Raw genomic sequence first — 14,231 nt, forward strand, 5'->3', positions numbered from 1 at the left:
ATCACGCCACTGCACTCAAGCCTGGGTAACAAGAGGAAAACTTCATCTCAAAAAAAAAAAAAAAAAATGCTGGGCGCGGTGGTGCGTGCCTGTGTTCCCAGCTACTCAGGAGGCTGAGGCTGGAGGATCCCTTGAATCCAGGAGTTCTGGGCTGTAGTGCGCTATGCCAATTGGGTGTCCGCACTAAGTTCGGCCTCAATATGGTGACCTCCTGGGAGCAGCGGACCACCAGGTCACCTAAGGAGGGGTGAACCGGCTCAGGTCAGAAATGGAGCAGGTCAAAACTCCCATGCCGATCAGTAGTGGGAACGTGCCTGTGAATAGCCATGGCACTCCAGCTTGGGCAACATAGTGAGATCCCATCTCTAAATTAAAAAGAAAAAAAAAAAAAAAAAAAAAGGAAAAGAAAAGAAAAAGAATCAGCCCCAAGTAAGTTCATGCCCACAATTTTGTGTTATTTAGTACATATAATTTTTTTCAGTAAATTTGAAATAATTTTCATTATCTAAAAATCAGAATTTTTTTTTTTTTTTTTGAGTCTTGCTCTGTAAACTGAGATCACACCACTGCACTCCAGCCTGGGCGACAGAGCAAGGCTCTGTTTCAAAAAAAAAAAAAAGCTCTCATAACACTGGGCTTCTCCTTTTGATGCAGAATTAGCCGGCTCTCACTGGCAGCCACCTAGAGACAGGCCATGAGTGCTCCACTTTGCTCCAGTCCCCACCACTCCCTGTTACTCTCTGCATGTAAGGACATCTGCCTGGAGTCATGTTGCTCTGTGACTCCTGCTCCAAACCATGACACATAGTGATGTCTAGCAGGTAATAAAAGGGGCTTCAGAAAATGAAAAACAAAAATATCTGTGGCGGAGACTGCTGGATGCCGTCACACTATTTAGTCTCCTTCCTCTTCTCTAATAGGAATCCGAAATTTTTGAATCCTGAGATGAGTTCAGCCAAAGGACTACATTTCTGCACTTCCTTGGCAATGGGCATGGCCATCCATGCATAAGCAGAAGGCAGTGGGTGGGGTGCTCAGGAGAGTTCTTTAAGGGACAGATTCAGTTGAGAGGTGGGCCCTTTTGCCACTCCCCACTCCTCATTCTTTTTGGCTGGAATACAAATATGATGGCTGGAGCACAGGCAGCCCTCTTGGGACTGAAGAAAAAGGCCAAAGGAAACATAGCCATCTCGGTACTGGCACCACTGAGCCTCTGTGTGCCACCGACTGCCCATCTCTAGCATTTATTTGAGAAAATAAACCCTAGCAATAATTGACTCTAATTTCTACCTCAGACATTACTAAAGATTAATGGCATTTGCCATGTTCCAAGCATGATCCTAAGGTTTTCACATAATCACCCATTTAATCTCTATCACAATCCCACTATGTAGGTGCCCTTTGTGACCCATTTCACAGAACAGGCAACCAAGGCGCAGAGTCCGCCAGCACGCAGCTCAGGAGGAGCTTGCCCTGGTAGTTTAACTCAGGTTCTCTGCGTCCAGGGCTCAGGCTCAGGTTAGACAGGAAAAGCGGGTGCTGCTAAGGGGCAGGTGAGCAAGTTCCCACCTTACGTCTCCCAATAACCTGCATTAGCACGGCGTCACATACCCTCAGCGTTCCCCTCTGAGGATGGGGCTCCAGGCTCTGGCGCCCACAGACTGTTATGAGGCTCCTCTGAGTTCCCAAATTTCAACAGCTTTAAAAACACCGAATGTTGCACAAAGAGAAAGCATTACTTTTTTTTTTTTTTTTTTTTTTTTTGAGATGGAGCCTCATTCTGTCACCCAGAATAGAGTGCTGTGGTGTGATCTCAGCTCTCTGCAACCTCCACCTCCCGGGTTTCAGCAATTCTCCCACCTCAGCCTCCTGAGTAACTTACAGGTACCCACCACCGCGCCTGGCTAATTTTTCTATTTTTAGTAGAGATGGGCTTTCACCACGTTGGCCAAGCTGGTCTCCAGCTCCTGACCTCAAGTGATTCACCTGCCTCGGCCTCCCAAAGTACTGAGATTAGAGGTGTGAGCCACTGCCCCGGCCAGCATTAATCTTTTTCATCTTCTTTTTTTTTTTTTTTTTTGAGACAGAGTCTCTCTGTGTAAGCCAGGCTGGAATGCAGTGGCATGATCTCGGCTCACTGTAACCTCTACCTCCTGGGTTCAAGCAATTCTCCTGCCCCAGCCTCCCAAGTAGTTAGGACTACAGGGCCATGCCACGACGTCGGCTAATGCACTACTCTTCTTAAACCTTGGAAATCACAACGGAGCCGCACCAAATCACTGTGCCTGGCCAGGGGCTGATTCTTCTACATTCAATTTTATTGAGGTCTAACTTTTTCACAATGAAATTCACCCTTTTTTACTTGTACAGTTCTGCTAATTTTGCAACACATGCCGTTGTGTGACCACGCTCACAATCAAGCTATAGAACATTTCCATCCCCCTAAAATTCCCTTGTGTTGCTTTCTAGTCAGTCACAACCCTACCCTCAGCCCATGGCCACTAGGGATATGTTTTCTGTCACTATCGTTTTGCCTTCTCTAGCAGGTCACGTAAGTGGAATCAGTTAGGTGGCAGCCTTTTGGGTCTGGCCCTTTCACCAGTACAACGCACTGGAAATTCTTCCGTGCTGCCGTGGGCTGGTTTTTTGTTGTTGAATAGCTTTCCACTGGGAAGATATATCACAGTTCATCCATTCTTCTGTTGATGGACATTTGGTTTGTTTCCAGTTTTTGGCAATTATGTATTAAGCCACTCTAAACATTCACAGACAGGTTTTTGTATGAACATCTATTTCTGTTTATCTTGGATAAATATCTAAGATATATCTAGGATGTTTTCCACAGTGCCTGGGCAATTTTGCATCTCCACGTGCGGTCTTCAAGGGTTCGTTTTCCATACCCTCACCAGCATTGGGATTGTCCGGTGTCTTTTTTCGGAGGGGGATGGTTTGTTTGTTGGCATTCTAGTACGTAGTGGTAGCTTTCTGTGGGTTTAATTTGCAGTTTCCTAATGACTAATGCTGTTGAGCATCTTTTAATTGATTTATTGGCCATCCATATCTATTCTTTGGTGAGGTGGTTAAAGAAAAACTTCAGCTGAATTAAATTTAAAGGAGTTTGAGCGATGAATGATTTGCGAATGGGACAGCCCCCAGAATCACAGCTGACTCAGAGAGACTCCAGGGGTGCCTCTTGGTCAGACCCAATTTATAGTAAAAAAAAAATGGCATACAGAAATTAGAAGTGAGGTACAGAAACATCTGGATTGATTACAGCCCGGCGTTTGCCTTATTTGAACAGTGTGAACACTCAGCAGTGTGAGGGTGACTGAGTATGGCCGCTAGGGTTGGCCAAGGCTCAGCGACTGTTACAGGTGCATACACCTAAGTTAGGTTTTCGGTCTCGTCTGCCTATTAAGTTAGGTAATGGTTCATCCACAAGGACTCAAACATAGAGTCTGGAGTCCTTCTCAGGCTATATTTCATTCGCCTTAACAAGGTGTTGGTTCAAATATTTTGCTCATTTTTAATTGAGTCATTTGTTTTCTTATCATTGTCTTGTGAGGGTTATTTATATGTTCTCTATTCCAGTCCTCTATCAGATATGTGTTTTGCAAATATATTTTCCCAGTCTGTGGCTTATCTTTTCATTTTTGTAACAGTGTCTCTTAAAAAGCTGAAGTTTTTCGTTTTGATTAAAGTCAATTTATCAATTTGTTCATTTACATTTTATGCTTTTTGTGTTCTATCTTTTTTTCTTTGAGATGGAATTTCGATCTTGTTGCCCAAGCTGGAATGCAATGGCATGATCTAGGTTCACTGCAACCTCTGTCTCCTGGGTTCAAGCGATTCTCCTGCCTCAGCCTCCTGAGTAGCTGGGGTTACAGGCACGTGCCACCATGCTGGCTGAATTTGTATTTTTATTAGAGACGGGGTTTCTCTCTGTTGGTCAGGCTGGTCTTGAACGCCCAGCCTCAGGTGATCTGCCTGCCTCAGCCTCCCAAAGTGCTGGGAATATAGGTGTGAGCCACCATGCTCGGCTTTGTGTTCTATCTTAAAAAGACTTGTGCCTAATCCAAAGTTATGAAGATTTTCTATTATGTTTTCTTCTAGAAGTTTTATTGATTGATTGATTGAGATGGAGTTTCACTCTTGCCCAGGCTGGAGTGCAGTGGTGTGATCTCAGCTCACTGCAACCTCCACCTCCCGGGTTCAAGTGATTCTCCTGTCTCAGCCTCCTGAGTAGCTGGGATTACAGGCACGCGCCACCATACCTGGCTGATTTTTTATATTTTTAGTAGAGATGGGGTTTCATCATGTGAGCCAGGCTGGTCTCAAACTCCTGACCTCAGGTGATCCACTTGCCTCAGCCTCCTAAAGTGCTGGGATTACAGGTGTGAGCCACTGTGCCTATCCTATAGTTTCAGTTTTTATACCGAGATCTATGATGGATTTCAACCTTTTAAAAGAAATCGATGTTGAGATGTGGGTTGAAGTTCATTGTTTTGTGTGTGGATGTGCAACGGCGGCAGCACCATTTGTTGAAAGGCTTTCCTTTTTGCATTCAATTGTTTTGACACTATTATTGAAAATCACCTGACATGAAAGGTCTGCGTCCCTTTCTGAACTCTGCATTCTGTTCCATCGATCAACGTGCCGTTGCCATCGTTAATACCACACTAGTGCCTGCACCTGGTAAATACTGTATCAATGTTAGCACTTGCCATATTTTATCATTTAAAAAATAAGCTTAATTTTGGAATTTCTTTACTTGGAAAATTTATTTTTGAATAATAAATGATGGAAAAAGTTGCAAATCTAGAACAGAGATTTCCCCTGTACCCTTCTTCTCACACCTAGCTTCTCCTAGCACGAATGTTTTATATGTCCATGGTACTTTTTTTTTAAATCAAAGCAAACACATTAACATTGGCACAGTACTATTAGCTAAGCTGTTTATTTGAATGTCACCAGTTTTCCCATTAGTGGCTCTTTTCCCTGTTCCAGGGTTCAATTCAGAATAGCACATTGCATAGAACCTTGGATTTTTAAATGCCTCTTTTAACATCTCTCAGGATGCATCTTCTAATAATCAGATGCATCTTATAGTCCGTGGTGGACTATACATTGATATATGTATTATACATTATACATTGATAGCTAGGGTTTTTTTTTCTTCATAGTGGCATATAGTATGCCTTAAATTTAATGCAATAGGGTATTATTATTATTTGATCTCCTTAAACCTCAACTTCTTCATCTGTAAAATGAAAATAATGCTAGGACTCACCTCATAGAGATGTGGAAAGACAAAATGAGAGACACACAAAAGGAAGTGCCTGAAGAGAGGTTGGCACATGAGCCCTTGTTAATTAACGATGGCGTTAAACCCAAGCGTAAGCTCTGTCCAGTGCGCCTGGGGGTCAGTGGACGCTCCTTTCCCTGCCTTTCCCTATGTGGAAGAAATGCCCGGAGCCCGATTTCTTAGCAGCTTTCCTTCAAACAAGAGCCCACAGGAATAGCTACCAATTAAAATAACAAAGTTTCAGGTGACAACATTTGCAGAAGAAGCTGCAAATGTTTAATAAGAGCCCAGTTGCTGGGAGGCTCAGACAGCTACCCGCTCCGGGAGATCCGAAGCCTGCATTTCAAGTTTGCCAGCAATTTGGCTTTTATTAGCACAGGACCCTGGCCCTTTCTCCTCGGAATATCTGGGCCCAGGCCTCTTGTCCTGGGTCACTTCTCTCTTTTTTTGCTTTCACTTTCTGAAACACATTCCCTTGTTTTATCTGCTTGAGCTTTTTAAAAATTATACAAGCGGCCAGGTGCGGTGGCTCATGCCTGTAGTCTCAGCACTTTGGGAGGCTGAGGCGGGTGGATCACCTGAGGTCAGGAGTTTGAGACCAGCCTGACCAACATGGAGAAACCCTATCTCTACTAAAAATACGAAATTAGCCAGGCATGGTGGCATATGCCTGTAATCCCAGCTACTTGGGAGGCTGAGGCAGGAGAATTGCTTGAACTGGGAGGCAGAGGTTACAGTGAGCCGAGATCGCGCCATTGCACTCCAGCCTGGGCAACAAGAGTGAAACTCTGTATCAAAAAAAAAAAAAAAAAAGAGATAAAAGGAAAAATGTAAAAGAGGACTGTAATTTCTTTTTTTAAAAAATATTAAATGTGCTATTCTTTTAAAAAAATTTTTAAAATTCCATTTTAGGTTTTGGGGTACATGTGAAGAGCATGCAAGATTGTTGCATAGGTACACACGTGGCAGTGTGATTTGCTGCCTTCCTCCCCATCACCTATATCTGGCATTTCTCCCCATGCTATCTCTCCCCAACTCCGCACCCCCCACTGTCCCTCCCCTATTTCCCCCCAACAGACCCCAGTGTGTGATGCTCCCCTCCCTGTGTCCATGTGTTCTCATTGTTCAACACCCGCCTATGAGTGAGAACATGCGGTGTTTGATTGATTTTCTGCTCTTGTGTCAGTTTGCTGAGAATGATGGTTTCCAGGTTCATCCATGTCCCTACAAAGGACACGAACTCATCACTTTTATGGCTGCATAGTATTCCATGGTGTATATGTGCCACATTTTCCTTATCCAGTCTATCGTTGATCAGCATTTGAGTTGGTTCCAGGTCTTTGCTATTGTAAACTGCGCCGCAATGAACATTCGTGTGCATGTGTCCTTATAGTAGAACGATTTATAATCCTTTGGATATATACCCAATAATGGGATTGCTGGGTCAAATGGAATTTCTATTTCTGGGTCCTTGAGGAATTGCCACACTGTCTTCCACAACGGTAAGAGGACTGTAATTTCATCACTCAGAGATTGTCACTGGATACAAAGTGTTTTTCTTTCTTTTTCTGCTTGCACTCATTGTCAAATAAATGAGAAATTATAAAAAAAGCATAAAAGCAAAACATTCTATTCTCATGTCACCATCCAGGTTACCAAAGTGTAACATGCACCCTTTCCAAAATGTTCCTGTCTATGCTTTCATATGTACTTAAAAATACTGCAAGTTCTCGTACCTGGGATAGGCTCTGGGGGAAGGCCACTTGGATTTAAATTTTGTCTGTCACCAACTAGCCATGAGCAGCCTATGTGACTTCTTTAGGTCTTGGTCTCCCTAACTGTTAAACGGGAATATCATTGAAACCTACTTCAATTATTGAGAACATGACCTGAGATACAGTACATAAAATTTCTTAGCTGGCTGGGCACTGTGGCTCGCGCCTGTAATCCCAGCACTTTGGGAGGTGGGAGGATCCCACGATCCCAGGAGTTCAAGACCAGCCTGGTTAATATGACGAAACCCCATCTCTACAAAAAAATGAAAATATTAGGGCTGGGCATGGTAACTCAGGCCTGTAATCTCAGCACTTTGGGAGGCCGAGGTGGGCAGATCATGAGGTCAAAAGATCGAGACCATCCTGGCCTACGTGGTGAAACCACGTCTCTACTAAAAATACAAAAAATTAGCCGGGCGTGGTGGTGCGTGCCTGTAGTCCCAGCTACTTGGGCGGCTGAGGCAGGAGAATTGCTTAAAACTGGAAAACAGAAGTTGCAGTGAGCCGGGATCGCACCACTGCATTTTAGCCTGGCGATAGAGCGAGACTCCATCTTAAAAAAAAAAAAAAAAAAGAAAATATTACCCTGGTGTGGTGATGTGCACCTGTGATCCCAGCTACTTGGGAGGCTTGGGCAGGAGAATTGCTTGAAACTGGAAAATGGAAGTTACAGTGAGCTGAGATTGTGCCACTACACTCCAGCCTGGGCGACAGAGTGAGAACTTGTCTCAAAAAAAAAAAAAAAAAAAAAAAAAAGGAAAAAAGTCCTTACACATGATGGTTGGCACAGAGTGAGCCTTGAAAAATGGCCATGATGATTGGTGTGCTTGTTTTTAATTGTTGCCTAACAAACAACCACAGAAACCCAGTGGCTTAAAACAGCACCATTGATCATCTCACATTCATGATCTCACTGTCTTCGTGGCGAAGGATTCCAGGCACAGCTCAACTGGATCTTCAGCTCTGGGTCTCACAAGGCTGTAGTCAAGATGCTGGCTGAGGCTGGCTTCTCCTCTTGGAGGCTCAGGGTCCTCTCCCAGGCAGATGTGGCTATTGGCAAAGTTCATCTTGTTGCAGCTGCAGAACTCATGGAGCTTGCCTCTTCCTGGGTAGCAGAAGCATGGCTGCTGCTATGAACCATGCCCTTCTTCCTTCTCTGATCTCTAGAGCCTCTCTGAAAAGGCTCACCTGATGAGGTCAGACCCACCCAGGATCATCTCCCTTTGATGAAGTCAAAGGCAATTCCTACAGCACCTTAATTACATGAGAAAATCTCTTCATCTTCGCCCCAGGACATAATAACATAACCACAAGTGTGACAAGTATTCAAGGTCCTGCCCACACCAAGGGGAGACGGTTATCCAGGATGTGAACCACAAGGAGAGGGAATCTTGGGGCCATCTTAGAATTCTGCTTACCCTAGGTAGTACTCAGAGGGCCTTCTGGTCACCCTGTGTTTTACTTTGGGGGCAAACTAAAGGGACTTCAACTGTTTCCAGGAGTTTTATGCCTGGTCAAGACCATCCCATCTATCTGACCAACTATTGGAATTGAACGTTGAAGTAGTTTGGATCTGTGGCTGGGGAGGCCTTAGGAAACTTTTTCTTTTCTTTTTCTTTTTTTTTTTTTTTGAGACGGAGTTTCAATCTTGTTACCCAGGCTGGAGTGCAATGGCGTGATCTTGGCTCACCGCAACCTCTGCCTCCTGTGTTCAAGCAATTCTCCTGCCTCAGCCTCCCGAGTAGCTGGGATTACAGGCACGTGCCACCATGCCCAGCTAATTTTTGTATTCTTAGTAGAGACGGGGTTTCACCATGTTGACCAAGATGGTCTCGATCTCTTGACCTCGTGATCCACCTGCCTCTGCCTCCCAAAGTGCTGGGATTATAGGCGTGAGCCACCGTGCCCGGCAGGAAACTTTTTATTTCTTTCTTTTTTATTTTTTTTGAGACAGCGTCTCCCACTGTCACCCGGGCTGGAGTGCAGTGGTGCTATCTCAGCGCCTGCAACCTCTGCCTCCTGGTTGAAGTGATCCTGCTAGGATTACAGGCATGAACCACCGCACCCGGCCAAACAGCTGAATTCTAGAAACATTGATAAGTAACTAGTTTATTCATTCATCCTACAAGTAACGGCTGCACCCTTGGAACTCCTGAGCTTAGTGCGGAAACATAGAAACTCATGTGGGCACTGAAGATGGTGGGATCTCTTCTGAGCACTTGCTCTACCCGAGTGCTGTTGTTGAATTAGCTCAGTTATGCTCAAAACAAGCCCGTGAGGGACGGTGACTCCCTAATATGACCCCCATTTTGCAGAGAAATTGATGTGAAGAGAGATTGTTTAACCTGGCCAAGATTGCACATCGAGAAAGCAGCAAGGCTGAGACGGGACCCAGACATCTTACCCAGAGCCCATGGGCACCATCCTCCATCCTGTGAGCCCCACGCTTACGGGCATGGCCTCTTGGCTTGGAGGTGAACAAGCTCCTTTCCCCTGATGGAATGCCTGTCTCTGGACTCTCTCTGGACTGGTGGGAGGGAGGAGAGGAAGGGCGGGCCTGCTGGCAAACTATGGCCACAAAGAACGTGGCCTCGGCTGCCCTGGGCTGACGGGGCAGACCTGAGCCATGGATAGGGACATTTCAGGGACCCCAGTGACCACATCCTCTGCCCCTGGCCGGGGCCAAAGGGAAAGGCCTGGAACTTTTCCCCACAGAGTGACACAGGGCAGCCATGTCCCCTCAGCAGATCTGGCCAGTTCTGAGTGTTTTCTGTCCATCAAAAATACACCCAATGAGTGTAGGTTAGGTGCCCCCTCCACTTTCTTCTGGTTAGTCTTTAGCAGGGAGAAGGATTAGGGAAGTTGAGAGCAGACATCCTTAAGGCATGTGGACACATCTGGTTCCTTGCAAAGCTACCTCTGTGCAGCGGGTGAGGGTGGAGACAGTGAGTTTGAGTGTGGATGTCGCAGTGACTATGTGCACATGCTGCAATCCCGGGTGGAGCTATGAAACCGCATGAAACCAGTCTGTGCCTTGGTTTCCCTGGGCGGAAAGTGGGGCTAATGTCAGTCTTTGCCTTCCAGGGCTGCGGGGGGGACCACATGAGATGATGCACGTGAAGCTTTTAACATCGCATCTCGGAGGTGGGAACCCGGGCACGATTCCCACCACTCAGGCGGTGCTGCGACCTCCCCGCTGCGCGCTACGGTGTCCACGTAACAAAAATGCACGTGTACTCCTTAAATCTACAGAAAATAAAAACATCTTTAAAAAGAAGACGGTAAGCTCAGAGACTGTGGGTTATGCTTTGCGAACAGCGTGGCTTTCCTCTTCCCACAAAGGCAATGGCCCTGGCAGAGGCTGTTGGCCCCTCTCCTCCTCAGGCCCTGCCCTCCTCCAGTGCCACTGCTCCCTGCAAACATGCAGGTGACCTTACACCCCTGGGGTTCCTAGGTCTCTGTGCCTGGAACCACGCATCCCTCCTGGGTCTTAGGCCCGCCTCCTGGCCACGGTGGTTGGCAATGAGGTGGGCACTGGATGTAGCTGAGCTGATCAAATTCCTTCCCTTTCAAATGAGCCTGGGAGGGGAAAAACTCACTTCGAGGCTCCCAGTGCCTCTGCCCTCTGTGAACTGCACAAACCTGGAATAATTTCCTCCTGGTCGTCCGGCCTGGGCAAGGCTGGGGGCTGCCCAAGGGCAGGAAGACCAAGGTCCTGTAGGCTCCTGCGGGCCCGGCACTCAAGGCTTGTGCTGACCCGTGGTGGGCGGCTAGTCAGAATTTGGTGAATGAATGAATGAATGAATGAATGAGCAGCCTGCCTTCTCTTTTCCTGTCAGTGGGACAGAATTGCCTTCTCAGAAGACCGCAGCTTTTCCTTTATCCTTTTTTCTTTCTTGCTCATTTATTTTAATTTTTCATTAATGGATATTTCAAACTTGAGTATAGTCAAAGAACCCCCCAAATACCGACTCAGGCTTCAGCAACGATCATTCTGATGTTTTTTCATATTTCCCTCTCTTCTCTATGAGCGGGGTAGAGGGGCTAGGATATTTTAAAGCAACTCCCAGACACTGAATCATTTTGCTGCCAAATACTTCAGTATGTATCTTGAACACATAAATATTTTTTTCAAATAACCATAATCACACTCTCACACTTAATAAAAACAGTAATAATTTCTTAATATCACACAATACGCAGACCATGTTCAAATTTCCTCCATTATCTCAAAAACCATCTATGTAGGTTTGCTCAAATCTTACTGCATTATAATCACACTGAGGTCTCAGCTGGTATTTATCTGGTTGCAAGTTACCGAATGTCTGCTACTGGGATGTTTCTAGCTGCTCCTTGGAAGTAGGTTTTCATGGTTAGGAGGCCTGAGAAATACTGAGTTTCAGAAAGTGAGGCTATCCCCACCCCTCTTCCTTCTTTAGAAGGCTAAAGTGTGTGGTGAATCTGAGCGTAAAAGAGATTTTTGCAAACTTGGTTGATCTTGGAAATCTTTTTTTTTTTTTCCTGAGACAGAGTCTTTCTCTGTCTCCCAGGCTGGAGTGCAGTGGTGGAATCTCAGCTACTATAACCCTTGTCTCCTGGGTTCAAGCTATTCTCTCCCCTTAGCCGCCTGAGTAGCTGGGACTACAAGCACCTGCCACCACTCCTGGTTAATTTTTGTATTTTTAGTAGAGATGAGGTTTCACTATATTGGCCGGGCTGGTCTTGAACTCCTGACCTTGAATGATCCATCTGTCTCGGACTCCCAGAGTGCTGGGATTACAGGCGTGAGCCACCCCACTGTGCCCGGCTGATCTTGGCAAACTTTGAGTTCATTCATTCTCGTATGAAGATGATATCACTCCCAAAGGGGTAAAAATTGGTTCTTCAGTGGCAAAAAGAAAACTTTTTTTTTTTTTTTTTTTGGTAGAGTTGGGGTTTCACCACGTTGCCCAGGCTGGTCTCAAACTCCTGGGCTCAAGTGGTCTGCCTGCCTTGGCTCCCAAAAGTGCTGGGATTTCAGGCGTGAGCTGTGAGCCACTGCACCGGGACCAGACATCCTACTTTTTATGTATAAAGCCCACATGCACATTCACTTCATAAACAGATACATTGTATATCTGTGGCATTAAAATTGCACATGGAGGGAGTGGTAAGTAGAGAAAATGTTCCAGAAAAGCTCCTTAGAGCTGTGGAAATGAAAAAATAAATGAAGAAACATTATTTTATTTTCCATCTGCACCTTAGTTCCCACACTGTAAAACTGGGATAATAATCATGCCTAATTCAGAGTTGTTGCAAGATTTAAACGCATTTGCAGAGCGCCTGGCTCATTGGAAGTGCTACATATGTGTTAGTTATTATTGTGGTTGTTGTTCTTGATGTTTTTGGAGCATTTTGTAGGTGTTGGGAAATTAAAGAGCACAGTTCTGGGGTCAGATGAACTGGGTTTGGAGACTTTCCTTCAAATTTGTGACTTCCATTTTCTCATCTGCAAATAAAATGAAACTGCCTTGCGGAGTTGCTGCCCAGGTTTAAGGGAGTAACAGAAGCTAAGTCCCTGGTACGTATTGACCGACTATTATTATTATCCCCTTCTGCACATGGGCAAACTGAGGCCCCAAGCCCTGGAGAGATGTGCTCAGACAGATGTGTAGGTCCCCCTACTCCAGCCCATCAGCCTTCAGCCAGCCTTTGTTCTGCCACTTTCTCCTGGAAGTCACACCTCCCTCTCCACCTCCCTCCCACATCACAGGAGTCTGCACGCACCCAACTCAGCTCCAAAGCCTCTGACAGGTGTGAGTTTCTTGTTTTTGTTGCCTTTTTGAAAAAGAGCTTGCAACTTTGCCTTTGTCTAAACAGAGCAGCAGTGAAAGCAGAGAACCTGTAAGCCTCCCTGGTCCCTCTGCCGAGCATTGCCTCGGGTCAACCAACTCTGCTATCTTTTCTGCTGGAGGCAGTTAGGGCAGACCCGGTGCTGGGACTCACCAGAGCCTCTTATGGTTTTCTTTGATTTTCTGAGTCTGAAAATCAGAGGAGCCCCTGGGTGTAAACCCCGCAAGCTGACTCCAGTAAATTCACCCTTTTGATCAGGGAGACCATACTGAGCAAAAATAAAAATCACCCATGGGCTGGACGCGGTGGCTCAAGCCTGTAATCCCAGCACTTTGGCAGGCCGAGGTGGGTGGATCACGAGGTCAAGAGATCGAGACCATCCTGGTCAACATGGTGAAACCCCGTCTCTACTAAAAATACAAAAAATTAGCTGGGCATGGTGGCGCGTGCCTGTAATCCCAGCTACTCGGGAGGCTGAGGCAGGAGAATTGCCTGAACCCAGGAGGCAGAGGTTGCGGCGAGCTGAGATCACGCCATTGCACTCCAGCCTGGGTAACAAGAGGGAAACTCCGTCTCAAAAAAAAAAAAAAAAAAAAAAAAATTAGAGAAAGAGGAGGGAAGGGAGGAAGGGGGAAGAAAAGAGGGAAAGAAGGAGGAAAGGAAAGAGGGAGGGAGGAATAGAAGGAAGGAGACACAGTATTCCCTGGGGCTGTCTCGAAAGGCCTCTAAAAACCCACTGGTGAGCCCAGAATTCTCTCCCCACATCCGGTATTTAAGGCAGCTGTCAAGGAGTGCTCCTTCCTTCTGGCTGCCCTGTCCCTGGTCCCCGCCCCACCCGTCTGGGGGTGGCCTTGGGTACTCACTTCATGCTCTATTTGGGTGCTTCTCCACTTGCAACCTGCTCCTATTCTGGTCCTCATTAGCAGTGAGAGGTTGTTAGGATTGAAGATCTCAGCTGTTTGAGCCAGGAGCCTCCAGGATAAAAATCTAGACAACCAGGGATGCAGTTCCAGGCTTTCTGTGACTTTAACTATCTTTAGCAAATGGATTGCTTTTCCCCAGAAGAAAAGGGGGTGAGCCCGGAACACATATTTAGAAACTTCTGTGCTATCCTGACAATAGGCTTTCTGAGAATACGGCAAATTCCTCACCATTACGCGACAGAGATGACTGAGCAAGTGTGAGCAGCGTGGCCAGCTGGACGCAACAGGATTCTATCCCTAATATTCAAAACAGGTCAGTTTTCAGTCCGGCGCCGTGGCTCACAACTGTAATCCCAGCACTTTGGGAGTCCGAGGCGGGTGGATCACCTGAGCTCT

This window comes from Saimiri boliviensis, chromosome 9 (genome assembly GCF_048565385.1).
Source record: "Saimiri boliviensis isolate mSaiBol1 chromosome 9, mSaiBol1.pri, whole genome shotgun sequence".
Taxonomy (NCBI): Eukaryota; Metazoa; Chordata; class Mammalia; order Primates; family Cebidae; genus Saimiri; species Saimiri boliviensis.